This window comes from Symphalangus syndactylus, chromosome 12 (assembly GCF_028878055.3).
Source record: "Symphalangus syndactylus isolate Jambi chromosome 12, NHGRI_mSymSyn1-v2.1_pri, whole genome shotgun sequence".
Lineage (NCBI taxonomy): Eukaryota > Metazoa > Chordata > Mammalia > Primates > Hylobatidae > Symphalangus > Symphalangus syndactylus.
Window position 1 is genome coordinate 86,162,188 of NC_072441.2, and position 19,530 is coordinate 86,181,717.

The window sequence follows — 19,530 nt, forward strand, 5'->3', positions numbered from 1 at the left end:
GAATGTCAGGCAATGTGATGGGTGGAGGCAGTACATGAAGGAACACGTGATAGTTTTGCACTATAAAAGTATACGGTCTAGTAATTGCAATAACATGTGGAAACCGCTGTTAAGAGAGAAAAGTATAAGAAACTTTGGAGGCCAGGCAAGGTGGCTCATATCTGTAATCCCAGCACTTTAGGAGGCCGAAGTGGGAGGATTGCTTGAGCCCAGGAGTTTGAGGCTGCAGTAAGCTGTGATCAGGCCACTGCACCTCAGCCTGAGTGACAGAGTGAGATCCCATCTGTAAAATAAAAAAAAGAAATGAAACTTTGGAGGATATGGTTACTATGTTTGGAGCTAATCAGAGAAGACTTCACAGCAATGATGATACTTGAGCAGGGGTTTAGAATGAGTTAAGTGGAGAATCAGAATAGGAAAAGATTTTGCTATGCATATGCAGACAAGTGAAACAGTATTACTTATTTAAGGCACCACAGGTAGTTTGGAATGACTGGATTACAGCCTGCTTAGTGATCAGGGGCCAGGGGTTATTGATGTTGAAAGGTAAAGATACTAGATGATATGCAAGTAGCAACAAGAACCAGATAATGGAGGGTCTATCATGAATGGGTTTGTAAATGCTAACTATTCACATCCTTCCCTCTCTAGATTCTGAAGTGATACAGTAATAGGTACAGAATTCAGAAAAGGTTCAAAATATCATCTTTACTGTTGATGAAGCTACATTAGACTGCCACTGGGATCTAAGGCTCTATGCTTTTACCTCCATTCTTCAGGAGCCAGATGTGCACAACTGAGTTTGCCCTTGGAAAAGAAAAGACTTTGTGTGGCTTGAAGGCAGACAAACCCATTAGCAAACAGAGGCTTCATGATTCAGAAATATATTTTCCCCATTCCATGTGGAAAATTGAGTGAAAGAAGAAGAGAAAAGAAAAAGAAAACTTCCCCCCCCCCCCAATATAGTATTTTATGAACAGGCGTGAGAACATGAAGGAAGGAAAAGGAAGCTTTTTAGCCAGGAAGGACACTATCTCACAGGACACAAGAAGCCACCGAAGGGTGTTACACATTTAAGGTGTGTATTTTGGCTGTAGCACTGAGGAGGAATTGGGATGGAGAAGACCAGTAATCGGTCATTAAGACCCATTAAGAGACCACTGCATCAGAGAGAGCAGAGGAGGACTTCAATAGGAGGTAGAAGAACTTACCTGAAACCTACTATGTTTGGAGGATAAAAGTTACTTAACGTGAGCAAGGAGGCTGTATTGGCTGGCAGCTTCTAAAAAGTGGTAAAGGTCTGAAATAATCACTAAAAGGAAAGCGAGTCTGAAAAAAGATAAGTAAACTATCTGTTTTCAGCACTGGGTAGAAAAACTTGCATTTGTAAGCAGCATCCACGTGCCCAGTTGTGGGATCTTCTCAGGCTACAGACAGAAGGCTGGTGTGAGAGGCCCATAAAGCCAGAGTTCAAGCTGAGGGGCCCGCCCAACTGGTGTATGAGGCTTAGAGAAGATCAGGACATGGGCTGATGAAAAGTGAAAACAGAAATAAGTTCTGGGAAAGGGAACCTCAGTGAGGAGGTGCTGGGGAAAAGGAGAGTGTTAGAAAGTTCAAGGTATAGGAAGTTGTTCAGAGATTTGGAGAGAAGTGCTTGAGTCAGAGAAGCTGTTCTGGGCAATGACTAGGCACAAACCAGGGTATGAGAAGAGAGTGAAGGAAGAAGTTTCAGAAGCTGAGGGTTTAGGGAATTGAGAAGAGGTTATCAAGAAGAGGACTGCCAAGAAGAGGGAGGTGGAATGGGAGGCACAGGTTGGGGAAGCCCAAAGCTGTGCGGAAGTAGATACCTGCCTGGAGAACGTCAATACATGACACACAACAAAAGCTAGAAGACACTCTGAGGGCCCTCTCAGGAAGGGCAAGCTTCGTGTCCTGCTGGTTTGGAATCAAGGTGAAACCCCTTGGGTAAATAGTTGAGTATGTCAATTATGGCTCTGTGAGAGTAGAAAACCATCCAAATTGCTCCCCCTTATACATCTAGTGCTTAGCATGCAATAAGTGATTGCTGACTCAACAAATGAATGTATGAATGATTGTATTGTGAGACAGAACATCACTGAGCCTTTAGACTCACCAGAAATGCCATCTCTTGGCTTTATTCCTTGTCCACATTGTGTCTTCTGGTGGCTGGGACTGACATTCTGAGACAGTTACAGAATGACTGGGCCTGTCCCAGGCCGATGTTTTATAAGCAATTGATCTAGAACACAGGGTTCTGATGGGTTTGGTTGCTCTTTCTTGTGTACATCTGCAAACACCTCTAAATAATCGCTTTGATTCCCTTCTGTTGCTCTCACTGTGTCCCTTCTCCCTCCCCAACGGTGACCAAGATGGAGGAGAAGCTCAACATTATGTCATATGGGAAATAAACTCAGGACTTGGGGTTCAGGGAACATGAGCACTGTCTTCAGGCATTTAAAATAAAATTGTTTTGTGAGATTTCCGAGGAGAAAACACCATGTACGTATGGAAACTACAGTTGACACAGGTGTGAACTTGACAGATCCATCCACTAATATGCAGATTATTTTTCAACCAAATACAGAGGGCACATTTTTCACATATGCAAGAACTGAGTATCCATGTATAATAAGGAACGACTGTATGAAAAAAAAATTTAAACCCATCATGAGAAAAAAAAGACAGAATAGGTTGCCCCAGAGACCATAAGCTCTCTATAACTGTAGATGTTGAGTCACATCTCCTGTTAATAGATCCATTACTTATGGTTGGTTATTATTAATACTTTTTTTATATCACCAATCTTAGGATTGTTTATGGCAAAGAAAAATCCAATCACTCACAGAAAAGAGGTCCTAAGGACTTAGGACTTAAAACTCCAGCACCAACCCTGTCAGCCTGGGCCCTTGTGGATGCTGCAGGGCAGACAGGACACCTGGGCTGTGGCCTCCCTCAGGGTCATGACAAAATTGCAATGGTTTTTAATTCTCCAGGTATCTGCAATGATGGATCCAAGAGGACAGAGAACAGATGATGGCAGCCCAAATACTGGAGTCCACGGGGAGGAAACTCAGCAAGCCTCCCTGTCTAGGGTGCCCGGGCTGAACCCGGACTGGCTGCCCACATCCTGCTAGCAGCAAAATCAGCCCTAGCTGTCCTTGTATCCCTGGTGTGCTCTGCCCTGGAACTTCTACCTTTGCTTTTCTGGACTTTCCTGGAACCATCTGTAAAAAGCAGCATTTTCAGGGACATGGATGAAGCTGGAGACCATCATTCTCAGCAAACTATCGCAAGGACAAAAAACCAAACACCGCATGTTCTCACTCACAGGTGGGAATTGAACAATGAGAACACATGGACACAGGAAGGGGAACATCACACACCAGGGCCTGTTGTGGGGTGGGGGAAAGGGGGAGGGATAACATTAGGAGATATACCTAATATTAAATGATGAGTTAATGGGTACAGCACACCAACATGGCACATGTATACATATGTAACTAACCTGAACGTTGTGCACATGTACCCTAAAACTTAAGGTATAATTTTTTTTTTTTTTTTTTTCAAAAAATAAAACAGCATTACAGTGCAGAGGCTATGACCATGGGTTCTGGACGCAGGCAGACTTGGCTTCCAATTCCCACTCAGTAACTTACTAGCTGTGGGACCCTGTACAAGATAGCTGGGTCCTTTCTTGGTAGCTTTGTTAACTAGATCTATACTTTTTTTTTTTTTTTTTTGGCTAGGATGATCAGTTTTCATTTCTTCCTTTTAAAAACTGAATGTTTAATTAATTTAATCTTGCTTAATCCACATTCATGTTCCTCTTTTAAATGGGAAATCATAAGTGACAGGAAAGCAAATAACTTACAGGGTCACACCTCAGAAGCACTCTGGAAGCACCCTGCAAAGAGGCTAGCTCACTTCCAAAGGCTAATTAGCTTTGCCCAGGCACCATTGTGCCCCAAAGTAGGGTCACTGGACACATATTCATGTTGAAAGCCCACATTCTCATAATGTCAGAATAAATAGTTCGGTACAGGACCTGTGAAGGAAGAGGAAAGAGAAGCTGTCCTATGAGCTGGCCTGGCATGGGAAGTATCATGAGGGTTACTAGACATCACTGCACTTTGCTGCCCCTGCATGGAAAACATTACACCAGCGCAAAATTTGAGTTTCATAAGGAGTCACATGAACAGTTTTCTCATGAGCACTCCCTACTTAGCCTTGAGAATATTGTACTGTGAAATTCCAATCCTTCCTTACCAAGGAGATGATGATTTTCCTTAATCTGTGTGATTGAGAGAACCATCTGTTCTACCCAGACCCCCTACACCAATTTCTCTTCTTGAGGGTCTGCCAATCCTCTCTGTGTGTCCACATCATTTCTGTCACATGTGATCTCGGGGACAGGGAGAGGGTGTGGTTTCCTATTTTCAGCTCCTCACTCCTCTTTTATTAACTGGTGTTCATCACCTATTCTTGAAAACAGGTTGGAAATGGAATAAAGAGATAATAATGTTACAGGAGATGGCTAAATGCATTTAGGAGGAGGGGGGAAATGAAGAGCAGACTGGGGCTATCCTCTGTCACCCCTTATTTCAGTGCTTTCAAAGTTGGTAATACAATTTTTATTGAATAGTACTAATTTAACCACAAATATTTAGTGATTATCTCTTGTGAACCAAGCAATGTCCTAGGCTTGGAAAAGAGGAGGACAAGAATTAGAGTTGGTTTAAACATAGTCTTTAACACACAAGCACCATATTAAAAGGCAGTACTTTTGAATGCTACAATATAAATGTAAGAAACTTGGGATGGGATGGGCGCGGTGGCTCACGCCTGTAATCCCAACACTTTGGGAGGCCGAGGTGGGCATATCACAAGGTCAGGAGATCAAGACTATTCTAGCCAACATGGTGAAACCATGTCACTACTAAAAATACAAAAATTAGCTGGGTGTGGCGGCACGTGCCTGTAGTCCCAGCTACTCAGGAGGCAGAGGCAGGAGAATTGATTGAACCCGGGAGGCAGAGGCTGCAGTGAACGGAGATGGCGCCACTGCACTCCAGCCTGGGCAACAGAGTGAGACTTCATCTCAAAAAAAAAAAAAAGAAAAAAGAAACTTGGGATAATTATTTACTCATAGTCCCTATTGTATTCTTGTAACTATTAGTACAGTATCTATTCTTAATATTTGGTTAGTAAATATTCTAATCAATCCATACTTAATAATTAATTATAGACACTTCTCAAAAGAAGACATTTATGCAGCCAACAGACACATGAAAAAATGCTCGTCATCACTGGCCATCAGAGAAATGCAAATCAAAACCACAGTGAGATACCATCTCACACCAGTTAGAATGGTGATCATTAAAAACTCAGGAAACAACAGGTGCTAGAGAGGATGTGGAGAAATAGGAACACTTTTACACTGTTGGTGGGACTGTAAACTAGTTCAATCATTGTGGAAGTCGGTGTGGCGATTCCTCAGGGTTCTAGAACTAGAAATACCATTTGACCCAGTCATCCCATTACTGGGTATATACCCAAAGGATTATAAATCATGCTGCTATAAAGACACATGCACATGTATGTTTATTGCAGCACTATTCACAATAGCAAAGACTTGGAACCAACCCAAACGTCCATCAATGATAGACTGGATTAAGAAAATGTGGCACATACACACCATGGAATACTATGCAGCCATAAAAAATGAAGAGTTCGTGTCCTTTGTAGGGACATGGATGAAGCTGGAAACCATCATTCTCAGCAAACTATCGCAAGGACAAAAAACCAAACGCCGCATGTTCTCACTCATAGGTGGGAATTGAACAATGAGAACACTTGGACACAGGAAGGGGAACACCACACTCTGGGGCCTGTTGTGGGATGGGGGGAGGGGGGAGGGATGGCATTAGGAGATATACCTAATGCTAAATGACGAGTTAATGGGTGCAGCACACCAACATGGCGCATGTATACATATGTAACAAACCTGCACCTTGTGCACATGTACCCTAGAACTTAAAGTATAATTTAAAAAATAATAATAATTAATTATAATATTAAAAATTAACCATTATAAATAATGGTCTCAATTCTGGCAGAAGCCCCAAGGCCTGGAAAAATAAGTGCTAGATCATTTGTTCAGGACATGTTCAAATTTTATAAAACTGGTCACTGCCATCATTAGTCTATCTTGCCCATCTGGGCTTTATTAGACAATGCCAAGAACTCATTCATTAATAAGAAATATGTAATAACAAGGAATTTTCTTAAATAAAGTTTTTAGTGCACTGTGTACTTTCTTCTACCTTCCCCTAAATGAACCAAGAGAGGGACTTGGAAAATCTGTAAGAAATTTCTGCTCAGGTTCACTGAAGTTTAGAGGGACCTGGTCTGGTAGCTGGCTCATATCTGTAAGCATCTGAAGGTGAGCAGCTGGCTGGAGCTGTGTCATGAATCTCCTGTGCACTCAAATAAATTTATTTATTTATTTATTTATTTATTTATTTATTTATTTATTTGAAACTGTGTCTGTCTCTGTCACCCAGGTTGGAGTGCAGTGGTGCGATCACAGCTCACTGCAGGCTTGATCTCCCAGGCTCAAGTGAGTCTCCTACCTCAGCCTCCTGAGTAGCTGGGACCACAGGTGAATGCCACCGCAACTGGCTAATTTTTCTGTATTTTTATTTTTATTTTTTTGTAGAGATGAAGTTTCGCCATGCTGCCCAGGCTGGTCAAATTTCACACAGGAAAGAAGCATGTTTTCTAGGATCTTATGTGGACCAGACTGGATCTTCTTGAAGGTGACGCTACACAGAGCATGGCTGGGATAGTGAGGAGACCCCTCAAGAGGAACTGTGTGAGGAAGGTCCAGCAGCAGTAGGGGCATTATAAGTAGCTGGCCAGAGGCATCATAGCATCAGGGAACAGCAGGTGGATGAGTCTCTGAAGAAGCCACAGAGGGGTTGCTAGAGAGGCAGCACGTGACAGGGCACTCACTAATGGACACCAGCCCCACTATAGCTGCCTTCTTAAGAAATACTTTATCCTTCATTGTTAACCTTCTTGTCCTGCCCCCGCTCCTTCTTTAGGGACCCAAAATAGCAGCTAATGGGTTGGGAAGGAAGTGAAGCAAAAAGAGAGAGAAAACTAACAGGATCTCCTCTTTCTCTGCTGCAGGCTTCCAAGCAGAAGTCACTCAGCCCTGTGCTGAGAGAGAGGCAAAAAAGAGGCTGTCATATGAGGAAGTCACCCTATAAAAAGAACCAGATTTGTTTTTTGCTTGCTTGCTTTCTCTTTCTCTTCCTGCCTCCCTCCTTCTCTCTCTCTCTTTCTGTCTCTCTTTCTTCCTTTCATTCCTATCTGAAGAGGAACTACTTAATTAATACCTGAAAGTGATTGGAAATCTTACCAAGTTTGCTTGAGATTTCCTCTGGTAGTGGAAAATTTAAAAAGACTCAACAAAGTAAGTTAACAGGTAAGTTATTGGCTGATAATGAAATTACTTTGTGTTTGCACCCTACCAAATAATGTAATAGACTGAACTTTGCCTGTTTAGTTAGTAATGCTCTGTGGGGAGGAAGCTTCTTTCAGGAATGAGAAAAAGAGATGAGTGCTCCATCAAGCTGGGCTGCATGGGAACAGCCACCATCCAGGTTACAGAGGAGCAAAGGACATGGTGTGATAACGTGACTCTTGTTCAAGATGAAAACTCTAGGCTAATAAACATTTGTTTTGTAAACATCTATGGTCTGATATGGGATATAATACAAAGATAGTCTTAAGGTCAGACATATGTGAAAGAGAGAGTAAAAACTTACATACTGCAGTGCAGATGTGCAAAAAAATTAAACTTTCATTTTCATCTATAGCCAACCACATCTTATTTTTGAGTTCTCGCCCCTGCTGATGTCATAAGAAAATGTATGCCAATTAAATTCATATATTTAAAAATCTATGCTAAGTAAATATATCTCAGACTTGGCTAATTTTAAGTGGTTTCTTCTTTCCTAATTCAACCTCTTTTGGATACATAGTCAGTGAATTCCAAATTTAAACTCCCCAAATAGTTGTTTTGTTCCTTTCACAAGAAGACTCCTTTGTTTTCCTTCTGAAGATGGCAGATAGAAGTAGAGGAGGGAGGCACGGGCTGGGAGTAGGGGAGGAGGCATAGAAGGCACTTATTCTCCTGAAGGTAACGGAGCCAGACCTATGAGCAGTGAGTTTTCTCGTTGGTCTCTTTGGTGCTTGGGTAGCGCTCATTTTGGGACACCCTGGACTGCTGTCTGCTGAGGTGTGACTAATTCTTTCCAGCCTTTCTGAGGTATTTTGCTGGCACCTACTGCCCATTTTTGTGATAGTCACCAAATCTTTTGAATTATTACTATCTATTTTTCATAATCTGCAGCCTTTTCATCCAAGCCCCAGGCCTCTGCCAGGGTCTTCTCATCATTTCTGGGCACCTGCTGCAGCCCTGGAAGTCCTGAATTTTTGATGTGCCCTCCCTCAGGCCCATTTATCTAGAAGCCTCCCTTGCACCTGCTGCTTTACAGATGCCACGATGGATGTGGCAAGGCCATGGAGCCCAGCCAGACCACTACCTCCCTAGGTAGGACTGTGAGAGGCAGGATATGCCCCAGACTGGCACACAGTTAGAAATCTACTAAGGAAGATATACATTCTCCAGACTTGAAGCCCAATCCAGGCCTGAGGTTGAGGTGGCTGTAAGAGAAGGTGAGGCAAGGAAAGGTGAGCATCTTCCTCACCACACCTCCTCCCTACTCTGCTCTTACAGTATGTCTTAGAGATAAGTAAGAGTTTTCAAGTGGGAAGGCATAGACACTGAAACTTCTGAGAAAAATTAGCTATTTTGTGTTTACAAGATAATGGGACCATTTGCTTTTATGTCATGAAAGTGGGGAAAATAGAGCAGGGACCAAAAGGAAATGTGTGGAGATTGAAAAGCTTCTCAGAGCATGCAACACATGCAAACAGTTTTGAAAATCACTGCTTTTCAGTCCACGCCTATCTTTCAGCTCAGGCCAGCATATGGTCCTGACTTGTCCTGCTCTTTGCACTCGAAACTGAGGTCAGCTTGGCCAGCAAAAGGAATGGGGTTGCCTGTCTAGGTCCGCACTGGATAAGACCGTACTATTGTATCTTTAGTGAATAGATTGCAACACTTCAACAATGATCCTGCAGGACCACCTGGTCTGGACTAGGCCTTCCTGAGGCTGCAGAGTAAGGAGAGTATGCATTAAGGGTGCTAATATGAGCTCGTCTACTAGAAGGCCTAGGTTCCTTCCCAAATCCAGAATTCCTCCGTGTATCATTTCTTCTTTGTGTCCCACAGCTCCAAATTTCTTTGAGTTCTCTCTCCTGCCCCAAACTAGCTTTGCATTAGATACAGTTCCCACAAATCCCATCTTTCTAGGTTCTCTCAAAAATAAGCACATAGACAGTATTTCTTTTCACAGTTTTTCTACTATTATCTTTGATGTCATCTAACTGCATAGTCACAAGGGAACTTCATGAGCACAGACTCATGATAAAGAGAAGATGGAGCAGGACTGTCATTTTCTTTTTTTTTTTTTGAGATGGAGTCTCGCTCTGTCGCCCAGGCTGGAGTGCAGTGGCGCAATCTCGGCTCACTGCAAGCTCCGCCTCCCGGGTTCACGCCATTCTCCTGCCTCAGCCTCTCCGAGTAGCTGGGACTACAGGCACCCGCCACCACGCCCGGCTAATTTTTTTTTGTATTTTCAGTAGAGACGGGGTTTCACCGTGGTCTCGATCTCCTGACCTCATGATCCGCCCGCCTCGGCCTCCCAAAGTGCTGGGATTACAAGCATGAGCCACCGCGCCCGGCCAGGACTGTCATTTTCTAATTCAGCGAGAAGTCAAGAAGTATAGGATAGGTACGAAGGATAGTGAGATCTGTAAATATGTAAGCTTTATAACTTCTCTATGACTTGCTTAGCTTTATTCTGCTTTTTTGTTGGCAAACTGTAGCTAAGCATGAAATCAAATAGAAGTTTTCAGGGTCAATGAGAACATTTTATCTGGCTACATAAAAAAGATGATTGCCTTTAGCATATTCAGTGCATAACCTATGTCATGTACCAGACACTATAGTAGGTACTATGAAGGAATAAAGATGAATACAATACATTATCTGCTGTCAAGGAGGTTGCAGCTAGTGGGTGAGACTGATTCATAAATAGTAGATTGTAATAAAAAAAGTTGAAATACAGATAAAATGTGTTCAAGAAGAGTAAAGTGAAATTAAATCCAATTAGGAGGTTGTCTTTGAAAGTTAAGTAGAGTAGCAATAGAGGAACATGATGGCAGGGTATTTCATATTAAAGAGAGCCTTATCAGTATCATACAAGGGCAGAAGCCTAAATATGCTTATAAAATGAGGAGGTGAGCCCCATGACTCAAGTGTGGGGTGTGTAAAAGGATGTGGTGGGAAAGGAGTCTGGAGAGACAAAGAAACTTCGTTATAAGTACCATTGAGTCCTTGGGTAAGAAGTGTGGTCACTGATGTGTCACCATTTGGGAATGACAGACTGGCTTAAACAGGGAAATGGTATAAATAAAACCAGAAGATAACTCTGGCTGGCTGTGAGTGGTGGGCCAAGAGGAATAACATCCTTAGCAAATATTAATAATAGTCTGGAGAGAACCTGTGAGGGCTTGAGTGGGGAGCAACAAAGAAAAACAGAGAATCACTGAAATGATTTTAGTAGAACCAGAAGGCACTATATACAGCAGTATCGTTCCTTCCATCAAAGGAAAATCAGAGACTCCACTGTTGGGGCTACATTTATAGACTCAAAGAACCGACAAATGTCAAATCCAGAAGGGGTCCATGAGATTATGTTGCTTTGGCAGGTGGAAAAACTGGGAAGCCAAGAGAGGTCTACTGACCCCAAGCTAGTACTGCATCCACTGCTCCAGCAGTTCCTTTAGTGTAAAAGTGTAGCTTCCCACCCCCTAGGTCAAGGGCCTATGAGGGCCAACATTTCATGCTCTTTTTAGATTATATGTACCTTAATGTACTCAGTGTAAATGAGTTTCAGTTCCCATTCTTTTCTGAGGCTTTGAAGTCAGAAAAGATCTTCTTGAAAAAGGGATTAGAGAGGAAAGGATGTCTGAGTAAGAGAAGAGGTGCAGATGAGGAGATAGGTGTATTAGTTTCTGAGGGCTGCTATAACAAATTACCATGAACTGGTGGCTTCAAACAGCAGAAATTTGAGCTAGGTTGGGTAACGGGTGCCTATAATCCCACCTACTCAGGAGTCTGAAGCTGGAGGATTGCTTGAGCCTAGGAATTCAAGGCTGCGGTGCACTGTAATCCTACCACTTCACTACAGCCTAACTGACAGAGCAAGATGCCATCTCTTAAAAAGACACACACACACACACACACAAATCCACAAATTTATTGTCTCACAGTTCTGGAAGCTAGAAGTCCAAACTCAAGGTGTTTGATAGGAATAGCATTGAATCTGTACATTGTTTTGGCAATGTTTTTCACAGACTTAAAAAAAATTATTCTAAAATTCATGTGGAATCAGAAAAGAACCAAAATAGCCAAAGCAATCCTAAGCAAAAAGAACCAGCCAGAAGCATCATGCTACCCAACTTCCAACTATACTACAAGGCTACAGTAACCTAAACAGATAATAATGATACAAAAACAGACACAAAGACCAATGGAACACATTAGAGAACCCAGAAATAAAGCCACACACCTATAGCGATCTGATCTTCGACAAAGTAAACAATAACAAGAAATGGCAAAAGGACTATTCTATTCAATAAATATTGTTGGGATAACTGGCTAGCCATATGCAAAAGACCTTCTTTTCATCATCTACAAAGGTTAACTCAAGATGGATTAAAGATTTAAATTTAGGACTCCAAACTATAAAAATCATAGAGGAAAACATAGGAAATACCCTCCTCCTTGGCAAAGAATTTTTGGCTAAGTCCCTAAAAACAATTCCAACAAAAACAAAAGTTGGCAAGTGTGACCTAATTAAACTAAAGAGCTTCTGCACAGCAAAAATCAACTCAAGATGGGTTAAAGACTTAAATGTAAAACCTAAAACTATAAAATCCCTAGAAGATAACATAGGAAATACCATTCTAGACATAGGCCCTGGCAAAGATTTCATGACAAAGATGCCAAAAGCAATTGCAACATAAACAAAAATCGGCAAATGGAACCTAATTAAACTAAAGCACTGCTGCGCAGCAAAAGAAACTATCAACAAAGTAAACAGACAACCTGTAGAATGGGAGAAAATATTTGCAAACTATGTCTCCAACAATGTCTAATATCCACAATCTATAAGGACCTTAAACAAATCAACAAGCAAAAGACAATCCCATTAAAAATGAGCAAAAGATATGAACAAACACTTTTGAAAAGAAGACATACATGCAGCCAAAAAGCATATAAAAAATTCAATATTACTAATCATTAGAGAAATGCAAATCAAAACCACAATGAGATACCATTTCATGTCAGTCAGAATGGATATTATAAAAAAATCAAAAAACAACAGATGCTGGTAAGGTTGTAGAGAAAAGGCAACGCTTATACACTGCTGGTGGGAATATAAATTATAATAGTTCAGCCAATTTACATTTCCAAACTGTGGTTTGGAGATTTCTCAAAAAACATAAAACAGAGCTGTCATTCAACTCAGCAGTCCCATTACTGGGTATATACTCAAAGGAATAGAAATTGTTCTACCATAAAGACAAATAAGGGCAACTGTTCATCACAGCACTATTCACAGTAGCAAACACATAGAATTAACCTAAATGCCCATAAATGGTAGACTGGAGAAAGAAAATGTGGCCCATATATACCATGGAATACTATGCAGCCATAAAAAAGAATGAGATCATGTCCTTTGCAGCAACATGGATGGAACTGGAGGCTATTAACCTAAGTGAATGAACACAGGAACAGAAAACCACCCCAATGCCACATGTTCTCACTTATAAGTGGGAGCTAAGCATTGAGTACACATGGACACAAAGAAGGGAACAATAGACACTGGGGCCTATTCAAGGATGGAAAGTGGAAGGAGGGTGGGGATTGAAAAAATATTTTTGAGTACTATGCTTATTACTTGGGCAATGAAATAATTTGTACACCAAACCCCTGGTGACACACAACTTACCTACATAAGAAACCTGCACATGTACCCCTTGAACCTAAAATATAATTTGGAAGAAAAAAACAAAAATGAGATCAAGGTGTTGGTAAGGCCATGTTCTCTCTGAAGCCTCTAAAGGAGGATCCTTTCTTGCCTCTTCCAGCATCTTGCAGCCACAGAAGTTTCTTGGTTTGTAGATGCATGATTCTAATCTCTGCCTCCACTTTCATATAGCATTATCTCTATCATTTGTGTCAAGTTTTCTGTTTTCATAAGGACATCAGTCATATTGAATTAGAGTCTACTCTAATAAACTGACCTTAACTTGATTTCCTTTGCAAAGACTGTTTCCAAATTAAGTCGCATTCACAGGTATTGCGGGTCAGAACTTCAACATATCTTATTGAAGAGTCTTAACAATGGAGCTCTGGAGACAAACCTGGCTGCACACTGTTTTTCCAGGTTGAATCTAGTAGTGGGGACTCTGCAAGAAACAGTGTAAGCCTGATTCACTCTCAGAAGTTTCTCTATCTTTGCCATACCTGCAGATGTCTGATCTGAATGCCAGAGGGCAAGCAAACAGTGAACACTGTCTTCTCAATTTGGTAGCTGAGAATAGCAGTGAGATTCGCATCTTCCTGCAATTAAACAAAGCAACTGACTACTAGAGAAATCTTTGGGAAATTTCTGCCCAAAGAAACTAAGCAGTCTCATCCCATTAGGGCATAATGACTTGAATTTCAGATGCAAGGGGGAGATAGTGTGTATGTTTTTATATCAGCTGTTAGCAACAGGGCAGTCCTTTTGCCCCATTTGTACAATATCCCCATGATGAAGGCAACTTTATTACTCTAAAATAAGTGAAACTTACTGAAATGATTAATAGACCTTAACTAGATGACAGAAGGTCAGGGTATAAAGGAAAGATCCTTCCACATATTCAGTGTTGGAGTAGGAGGGAAACTTAGAAATCAACTAGCCCAGGAGTTTTCCTTCTGTAAGATGAATGACCAGGTTCAGACTTGAATGAAGGAAAATGTTGTTGATACTGGGGACGATGTGGGGTAGAAGAGGAGAGAGAGAAAATGTAGGAGAGATTTTTGAGGCAAAGAGCCTTCCTCACAGTTCATTCATGACTATCCTTCCCTGCTTTGAAGGGAGCCTGATGGCAGCTTCTAGTCTGTGAATCATTCAGCAAGGACTCAATCTAATTCAGTTCCTTTCTCTTCAAAAGGAAACTGAGGGCAAGAAAGATGCAATGACTTGGCAGGGGTCACACAGTGGGGTAGTGTCAGAGTTGCCTCTGGAACCCTGGATCCTGATTCTTTCTAGCTCATTGTGGTATCTTTCACCCACACCTTGTGACATAACACAAATCTGTAAGTGAGTCTTCCCAGCTCTTCATTAACTTCCCAGTGTAATGAGAAGATTTTGATATGGAGGCTATGGGCACTGGATCAGGGAGCATTGGTGTAGATTTCTGGAATCACGATCACCAATATCCACTTTTGACTATCTTCTCTGTGTGTATTACAGTCTTCTTTTTGCACTGCTTTCTATAAGGACATTATATCAAGTGTTAATAACTATTATATTGACATACTGCTTTACTGTGCGACCTTGAACAAGTTAGATAATCTCTTTGGACCCCAGTTTTCCTTCTTGAACATTGACAAATAGTGTAACTGGTATATTAAACAAGCAAAACTCATGCAACTTCTTTCTGCTAAGGTATGTTCACTTCTTTCCAAGAGTTAGCTCTCTCACATGGGTAACCTATATGTGTTCATGGAACACAAATTAAGCATTCTTTATTCCAACAAACTCTAGAAGAGCAAGGCCTAGAGGGTTGAATCATCTTAATAGCTTTATTCAGCCTTTATTCATGATTTAAAACAAAATAAAACAAAAAACTCTCAATAAACTAAAAATGAAAGAAATTTTTTAAGTTGATAAAGGACAATGATGAAGAACCTTTACTTATCACACTAAGATTAGGAAAGAATCAATAAATTCTATTCTCACTGCCTGTATTCTACATTGTGTTATATGCCCTTGCCAGTGCAATGTGAAAAGACAAAAATTATAAAAGTCATAAAAATTGGAAAAATAAAGAGGTAAAACTGCTATTATTTGAAGACAACTTAGTTATGTTCATAGAAAATATATGGCATTTACCAAAAAAACCTATCAGAAATAATAACTTATCAAAATTGGAGGATTTGAGGGCAAAATACCAAGTCAATTTCCTTTTAATAGGTTAGGAGCAAAGAAATGGAAAATAACATTTCAAAACAACACCATTTACAATAGCATCAACATATATTAAGTACCTAGGAAATGATCTAATGAAATATGTACAAAACTGCTGCACTGACAATGTCAAAGCATCACTGAGAGAAATTTAAAACCTAAATAAATGGGGAGTTATACCTTATTTCTAGATAGGCATATTCAAAAATGTTACGAATCTATTCTCCCTAAATTGATCTATAGATTTAATGCAATCCATACTGAAATTCCAGTATGCTTTTTTGAACATACTGAATAGCTAATTCTAAAATTTATTTAAATGCAAAATTTAGAATATCCAAAATAATTTTAAGAAAATAAGAAATGTATAAAACGTCTTCAACACTCTGATTTCAAGGCTTATTACAGTAATGAAGACAGTATGGTATTGGCATAATGATGTACGAATAGATCAATGGAACACAACAGAGAATTTGGAAATAAAACCACATATAAACAATCAGTTGATATTTTTCTTTTTTAAAATATTTATGTATTTATTTGTTAATTTATTTTTGAGATGGGGTCTCACTCTGTCACTCAAGCTGCAGTGCAGTGGCACTGATCTCAGCTCACTGTAACCTCCACCTCCTGGGATCAAGGAATCCTCCAACCTCAGCCTCCCGTGTAGCTAGGACCAGAGGCACAGGCCACCACGCCTGGTTAATTTTTTTTATTGTTGGTAGAGACAGGATTTCATCATGTTGCCCAGGCTAGTCTCAAACTTCTGAGCTCAAGCAATCTGCCTGCTGCAGCCTCCCAAAGTGCTGAGATTACATGAATGAGCCACTGCACCCCAGTTGATTTTTTCTTAAACCCAGATGCCAAGTCAATACACTCAGGAGAAGAAAGACTTATCAGCAAATAGTGCCAGGTCAACTGCATATCTGTATGGAACACATGAATCTTGGATTTTTTTCTGAATACAATAATAATAATAATAATAATAACAATTGAGATAGATCACAGACTTCAGCACAAAACACAGTTCCATAAAGCTTCTAGAGGAAAACATAGGAAAATGTCTTGGTGGCCTAAGGAGAAACAGAGATTTCTTAGAGAGGAAACAAAAAGCTTTACTCATTTAAAGCAATTTGATAAATGGGTCTTCATCAAAATTAACTTTTTTCTTTTAAAGGACACAATTTTTAAGAGTAGCCAGAATAGAAAAAAGATATTTGTCCCTTGACTATTACAAAAAATTCCTACAAAACAAAGATAAAATATTATGAGCAATTCAGTTAACAGTGGCAAAACCTTTGAACAGACACTTCACAAAAGAAGACGTGTGAATGTTCAATAAGCACGTGAAAATGTACTTAACCTCATTCATCATCAGGGAAATGTGCACTAAAGTTACAATGAAGTATACATCATATCCATCAGAATGTCTCTAATTGAAAAGATTGACAACACTAAATGTTGATGAAGATGTAGAGCAACTGGAACTTTCATACATTGCTAGTGATGGTATAAAATGGGACAGTAACTTTGAAGGACTCTTCAGTATTTCTAAAATTAAATATACACCTACACTGTGACCCGGCAATTCCCTTCCTAATGTTTATTCCAGATAAATAAAAATATGTGTCCTAAAAAGACTTGTACAAAAATGCATATAATGATCTAACTCATCATAGCCAAAAACTAGAAACAACCTAAATGTTCATCAACAGGAGGATAAGTAAATTTCAATATATTCATATAGTGGTGAAATATTTAACAATTTTAAAAGGTAAACTACTGTTACATACAACAACATGGATGATTTTCACAAACATTCTATCAAATGAAACAAAGCAGAACAAAAAAGAATACACTGTATGATTCCATTTATATGATGTCTAACATCAAACAAAACTAATTGATAGTACTAAAAATCAGAAAAAAAGTTGCTCCAGGGTGAGAAATGTGTACTGAACAGAAAGAGGGATAAGAGAATTTCTTGGTGTGATGTATGTTCTATACTGGAGGGTGGATAGATACATGGGTAGATACAGTTGGTCAAAATATAGATATAGGCATAGATAGATGTGGATGTATATATGAAATAGTGGATTAATTCCACAAATAATTATTGATCAGCTACTATGTACAAGATACTGCTGTGGACACTGGGGATCCATTAGTGATTAACACAGACAAAAACTCTTCTTTCTCAATGGGGTTCACATTCCAGTCAGCATGTAATCAAATTAATTAGCTGCATTATTATTTGAAATAGGTAACAATTAGAAACAATCTTTATGTCCATCAAGAGGAAAGTTTAAATAAATTATGTTACATCCTTGTGATGGGATATTATTCAGCTATAAAAGTGAATAAATTTTTTATATACTGTGAGAATAATCTTTAAGACTTCTTGTTTACTGAAGATAGCAAGATACAGTAAAATGTGTATAGTGTGCTGCCATTTGTACAAAAATGAGAAGCAAACATATATGTACTTAGCTATCTGTTTATGTATAAAATTTCTCTGGAACATTACCTAAACAATTGATAAGATAGGTTGCTTCCAAAAGATAAAAACTAAAGGATAGGTGTGCATGATCTTTTATACATTTTAAATTTGGAACCATGTAAATATATAACCTATTAGCGAATAAATAAAACAAAAATTGCTTAAAATATTTTACAATTGGAGAAAGCAAACACATATTTCTTTTTTTTAATTATACTTTAAGTTCTAGGGTACATGTGCACAACGTGCAGGTTTGTTACATATGTATACATGTGTCACATTGGTGTGCTGCACCCATTAACTCATCATTTACATTAGGTATATCTCCTAATGCTATCCCTCCCCCCTACCCCATCCCACGACAGGCCCCGGTGTGTGATGTTTCCCTTCCTGTGTCCAAGGGTTCTCATCGTTCAGTTCCCACCTATGAGTGAGAACATGTGGTGTTTGGTTTTCTGTCCTTGCGATAGTTTGCTCAGAGTTATGGTTTCCAGCTTCATCGATGTCACTACAAAGGACACGAACTCATCCTTTTTATGGTTGCATAGTATTCCATGGTGTGTATGTGCCACATTTTCTTAATCCAGTCTACATTGATGGACATTTGGGTTGGTTCCAAGTCTTTGCTATTGTGAATAGTGCTGCATGTGTCTTTATTGCAGCGTGATTTATAATCCTTTGGATATATACCCAGTAATGGGGTGACTGGGTCAAATGGTATTTCTGCTTCTAGATCCTTGTGGAATTGCCACACCATCTTCCACAATGGTTGAACTAGTTTACAGTCCCACCAACAGGCAAACACACATATTTCCAAAGCAACTTTAAATCCTCCATAGCCAGGGTCGACTAGGTACTGAGCATGCCAGGCTCTGCAGAGTGGAGACTTAAATCCAAGGTCATGGCAAAACATCTGAAATTAATTGCCAGGACTGTGATGGTACAGGAAGGAAATGTGGAAGGTGCATACAGGACCCTAAACAGAATCCTCACTATGGATGGGCTCCTTGAGGACATTAAACATTCACGGTATAATGAGAAGCCATGCCACCAGTGACAGAGTGAAAGCTATAAAAGGTGCCAGCAGATCAATAACACGGAAATGGCTCACAAGATCAACTTCTTGATGTGAAAGAATTGGGTAGATCCGTGGCAGGGCTGCTGAGGCCTTTGGATGGGACACCCAGTATGAAACCCTCATCCAATTTTGTCTCCATCTCCTTTCTTTCTACAATCCCATTTCCTATTACCGTTCTCTACAATAAACTCAATCACATGTTTGCAAGAAGGCCTCCACATATAGAAACAATCCTATTAGTCAGATGTGGACCCTCTCTTTTATTAAGTGAAAGAAGAAACTGAGTCTGAAAGTAGTCTGGGAGTAGGATGGTGTTTGCCAGGGCTGGAGGAGGGGGCAATGAGGAGTTATTGTTTAATGGGCACAGAGTTTCAGTTTGGGAAGATGAAAAAGTTCAGGAGATGATGGCTGGGCATGGTGGCTCATGCCTGTAATCTCAGCACTTTGGGAGACTAAGGCGGGCAGACCACTTGAGGCCAGGAGTT

General features: G+C 40.1%; 1 pseudogene; it reads left to right on the forward strand.

The window, feature by feature from the left end:
* Positions 1-18,860: 18,860 nt before the first annotated feature.
* Positions 18,861-19,218, forward strand: LOC134734743 (small ribosomal subunit protein bS21m-like; annotated as a pseudogene).
* The last annotated feature ends 312 nt before the right edge of the window (positions 19,219-19,530 follow it).